Source organism: Homarus americanus, unplaced genomic scaffold (genome assembly GCF_018991925.1).
Source record: "Homarus americanus isolate GMGI-L3 unplaced genomic scaffold, GMGI_Hamer_2.0 scaffold33355, whole genome shotgun sequence".
Taxonomy (NCBI): domain Eukaryota; kingdom Metazoa; phylum Arthropoda; class Malacostraca; order Decapoda; family Nephropidae; genus Homarus; species Homarus americanus.
The window spans coordinates 36,026-42,126 of record NW_024729553.1 but is presented as its reverse complement, the minus strand read 5'-3'; positions in this window follow the sequence as shown (position 1 = coordinate 42,126).

Genomic DNA, 6,101 nt, shown 5'->3' with positions numbered 1-6,101 from the left:
CTCCCTCACCCTCTCCTCACCCCCCCCCCTCACCCCATCTCCTCACCCCCACCTCACTCTCTCTCCCCACCCCCCCACCCCTCACCTCATCCCCCCATCCACCCCCCACCCTCATCTCCCCACCTCCCCACCCCTCACCTCATCTCCCTCACCCCCCCACCCCTCACCCTCATCTCCCCACCCCCCACCCCCTCACCCCCACTCCCAACTCCACCCCTCACACCCCATCTCTCCCTCACCCCACCCCTCACCCCACACCCCTCACCCCAGCCCTCACCTCATCCCCCCACCCCCACCCCCCCTCACCCCATCCCCCCACCCCCACCCCTCACCTCATCCCCCACCCCCCACCTCACCATCCCCCTCACCCCCACCCCCTCACCTCATCCCCCCACCCACCCCCTCACCTCATCTCCCCCACCCCACCCCCCACATCTCCCCACCCCACCCCTCACCTCATCCCCCTCACCCCCACCCCTCACCTCATCCCCACCCCCACCCTCACCTCATCCCCCCCACCCCCCCTCACCTCATCTCCCCCACCCCCACCCCCCACCCCATCCTCCCCACCCCACCCCCACATCTTCTCCTCACCCCACCCCTCACCTCATCCCCACCTCCCCACCCCTCACCCCATCTCCCCACCCCACCCCTCACCCCATCTCCCCACCCCCCCCCCTCACATCTTCTCCCTCACCCCCACCCCCACCCCATCCCCCTCACCCCCACCCTCACCTCATCCCCTCACCCCACCCCCTCACCTCATCCCCTCACCCCCACCCCCCACCTCATCTCCTCACCCCCACCCTCACATCTTCTCCTCACCCCACCTCACCTCATCCCTCACCCCCACCTCACCCCATCCCCCCCACCCCCACCCCTCACCCCATCCCCCCCACCCCCACCCCCCCACCCCATCTCCCCACCCCCACCCCCCCCTCACCCCATCTCCTCACCCCCACCCCTCACATCTTTCTCCCCCACCCCACCCCTCACCTCATCCCCCTCACCCCCACCCCCACCCCATCTCCCCACCCCCACCCCCTCACCTCATCTCCTCACACCCCCACCCCCTCACATCTTCTCCCCTCACCCCCCACCCTCACCTCATCCCCTCACCCCCCACCCCTCACCTCATCCCCCCACCCCCACCCCCTCACCTCCCCATCTCCCCACCCCCACCCCCCCCACATCTCTCCTCACCCCCACCCCCCACCCATCCCCCCCACCCCCACCCCCTCACCTCATCCCTCCCTCACCCCCACCCCCTCACCCTCATCCCCCCCACCCCCACTCCTCACCTCCCATCTCCCCACCCCACCTCACCCATCCCCACCCCCACCCCCACATCTCCCTCACCCCCCACCTCACCTCATCCCTCACCCCCACCTCACCTCATCTCCTCACCCCCCACCCCTCACATCTTCTCCCTCACCCAAAAAAATGAATGAAGAATCCCCCAAAGGGAATATTTGATGTTGACCTGACTAATTAGAGAGAGAGAGAGAGAGAGAGAGAGAGAGAGAGAGAGAGAGACTCACATCGTCTAGTCTTACCTAAGCTAATGTAGCCTCGCCTAATTAATCTATAATCTAACCTAACCTAATTAATTTATAACTTCACCTCACGTATGTAATTTAATCTATACCCTAAGCCAATAATCTAACCTAACCTTATCATAACCTAACCTAACCTAACCTTATCATAACCTAACCTAACCTTATCATAACCTAACCTAACCTTACCTAACCTTCTTCCTCCAGTCCCTTTCCCTTCCAGGACCCATTAAAAAAACGCTAATCCTCCTCTGACGTCACACACGGTCCGGGTCACCTGAGGCACAAGTCCCCAGGTTTAATATTCATGATGGAAGACATAATAACTTCACTAGCTTCCAAACTCCTGTTATGGAAATTAGAACACAGCTGACCTGACCTGACCTGACCTGACCTGACCTAACCTGACCTAACCTGACCTGACCTAACCTAACCTGACCTGACCTAACTTAACCTAACCGAATCTGACCTAACCTAACTTCAGTAGCATCCAAACTCCTATTATGGAAATTAGAACACACCTGACCTGACCTTGACCTGACCTAACCATACCTAACCATCAGAGTCTGAACGATTGGTGGTTGTTTTTTCTGAAGTCATTAGGTCAGGTGTTGTGGGTCATAAAGGTGTGTTAGGTGGTGTTATAATGACCCAGCATGACCTATCTTATGTGTGTGTGTGTGTGTGTGTGTGTGTATTAATTGATGTACAGTCTCGTTCAAAATTCTTCAAACACTACTGGAGACAGCTGGCAACTCAAGGCCGTTTGTTTACTATAGTAAAATTATGAATGAATGTAGAAGTGATCGGTGATTGGTTACTTAGCTCCCCGTTAATTAATGGTTGGGTTGTTTCGTATTATATTATACCTTTCTGCTGGTATGTACTGTTAATTTGATTTTAAAATGGATAGAGCAATGGGCCAACCTATATGAATTTATGTTTAGACAATTAAACATAATAACAAATCGGTAAGTGTATTATAGAACATCATGCATCGGGCACAGCTGTGGGCAGGCTGTTATGAGGTTGTCTGTTGGTCATTAATTTATATTAATGTTATTTTCAAACGTTTAATCCATTTCGGTAATTAATCCAGTTGTATGTAACCGATGCTAAACAAACTTCTTTCTAAAGACGCTGTTCACTACTGTTACTATACACAATGATCACTACTGTTACTATAACTCTATGATCGTTACTATCACTATATACTGTACCTCACTACTGTTACTATAACTCTATGATCGTTACTATCACTATATACTGTACCTCACTACTGTTACTATAACTCTATGTTCGTTACTATCACTATATACTGTACCTCACTACTGTTACTATAACTCTATGATCGTTACTATCACTATATACTGTACCTCACTACTGTTACTATAACTCTATGATCACTACTGTTACTATAACTCTATGTTCGTTACTATCACTATATACTGTACCTCACTACTGTTACTAAAACCTATGTTCGTTACTATCACTTATACTGTACCACTATTACTATAACTCTGTTCGTTACTATCACCATATATCAAAATTCTCACTACTATTACTATAACTCTATGATCGTTACTATCACTATATACTGTACCTCACTACTGTTACTATAACTCTATGATTACTATCACTATATACTGTACCTCACTACTGTTACTAAAACTCTATATTTCATTTATATCCTCTATACTGTACCTACTACTATTACTATAACTCTATGTTCGTTACTATCACCATATACTGTACCTCACTACTATTACTATAACTCTATGGTCATTACTATCTACTGTACCTCACTACTGTACTCTGATCATTACTATCACTATATGCTGTCTACTATTACTATGCTCTATGTTCGTTACTATCACTATATACTGTACCTCACACTATAACTCTGTTACTATCTATATATAACCTCACTACTGTTACTATAACTCTATGATCGTTACTATCATATACATAACTTTACTAACTCTATGATCGTTACTATCATATATACTGTACTCACTACTGTTACTATAACTCTAGTCGTTACTATCACTATATACTGTATCATCTCTACTGTTACTATAACTCTATGATCGTTACTATCACTATATACTGTACTTATATATAACTCTATGTTCGTTACTATCACTATATACTGTACCTCACTGTTACTATAACTCTATGATCTCTATATACTTATATAATCTGTTATTTACTATCACTATATATGCTCACTACTGTTACTATAAGTCTATGTTCGTTACTATATATACTGTACCTCACTACTGTTACTAATTACTATATATACTCTAGTCAGTTACTATCACTATATACTGTACCTCACTACTGTTACTATAAATAGTCGTTACTTCATATACATATTACTATAACTCTATGATCGTTACTATCAACTGTTTACTATAACTCTATGATCGTTTATCATATATGTAACTAACTATAACTAGTCGTTACTATATATATATTACAACTTATATACTTCTTACTACATATCTTATATAACTCTATGTATTTACATCATAACTGTACCTCACTACTGTTACTATAACTCTGTATCGTTACTATCACTATATACTGTACCTCACTACTGTTACTATAACTCTATATTCTTTACATCACTATATACCGTACTCTCACTGCTGTTATAACCTATGATCGTTACTATCACTATATACTGTACCTCACTGTTACTATAACTCTATGATCGTTACTATCACTATATACTGTACCTCACTACTGTTACTATAAGTCTATATCTCGTTACTATCACTATATACTGTACCTCACTACTGTTACTATAACTCTATGTTCGTTACTATCACTATATACTTTACCTACTGCACTATAACTATAATTATCACTATACCTTACCTCTACTGTTACTATAACTCTATGTTCGTTACTATCACTATATACTGTACCTCACTACTATTACTATAACTCTATTTCGTTACTATCACTATATACTGTACCTCACTACTATTACATAACTCTAACATTACGTTACTATCACTATAAACTGTACCTCACTACTGTTACTATAACTCTATAATCGTTACTATCATATATTTACTATGATCGTTACTATCACTATATACTGTACCTCACTACTGTTACTATAAGTCTATGATCGTTACTATCATCTTAACCTCACTACTTTACTATAACTCTATGTTGTTACTATCACTATAATCCTATTTAACCACACACACAATATATATTACTCACTACTGTTACTATAACTATTTCGTTACTATCAATAACTCACAAACCCATGTTAAATATATACCCTCTCTATAACTCTATGTTCTTACTATCACTATATACTGTACCTCACTACTGTTACTATAACTCTATGATCACTATCATATATATACACTACTATAATATATTAGTTACTATCACTATATACTGTACCTCACTACTGTTACTATAAATCTATGTTCGTTACTATCACTATATACTGCCTCACTACTGTTACTATAACTCTATGTTCGTTACTATCACATATACCTCACTACTGTTACTATAACTCTATGATCGTTACTATCACTATATACTGCCTCACTACTGTTACTATAAGTCTATGTTCGTTACTATCACTATATATTATCTTCACTACGGCACTACTCCTCACACTACACTACAATGTTACCATCCTCATGATATGGTTTTATGTCCAAAATCGTATTTACCTCGATATTTTTTTGATGACAAGAGTCGGTGAACAAAGTCTGTACTGCTTCGGTATAACAGTTTTTATAAAACAAAAATTACTTGAACAATATGACTTACTTACAAGAAGTTTTGGACATCGTCGTTTATGCTAACTCGAGCCTCTCATGGGTCGAGTTGGTTGATCTTGACGATGAAGAGCGAAACAAACCAACACAGGTTACAAAACAACCCCAACCCAAGCCACAAAATGGGCCTGTGATGTCATACCCACAGGTACTTAAGGATAAAGTACAGCCTCAAACCACAACACAGGAGGAGCCTCAGGTGGTTGAGGCCATAAAAGGACTCCAACTCGCACCAAAGCCCCAGAGGATTCCCCGGAAACGTGGAAATCGTGGTTCAGTGTCAGAAAATCCGCTCCCATAACTACGCCACAAGAGAAGCCTAAGGTGGTCGAGGCCGTAAGGACCCCAAACCAAACCCGAAATGGGCCTGTGATGTCATACTCACAGGCAAAACTAAAACTGCCTCAAACCAAGGTCATCTTCACAGAAGGCGGTGAGGGGGACGTCTATATATGTAAAAATTAATAAAATTTGATAAAATATGTTAATTGTTTCTCTATCCTACTCATGTGTAAGCCATACAAATTTATAGATCAATTTTCTACACATTGTTATCAACACACAGGCAATACAAGATAAACTACATCAAACAAAATTAAAAAGGGATTCGTCTCAGTAGTTGAAATATCTCATACTATATTTTTCCACATCATTAACCTCTTCACTACAGAGTCGCCATTTTTAACATTTTATTTGGTTAACGACAGATGATTTTATTTAGTTCAGA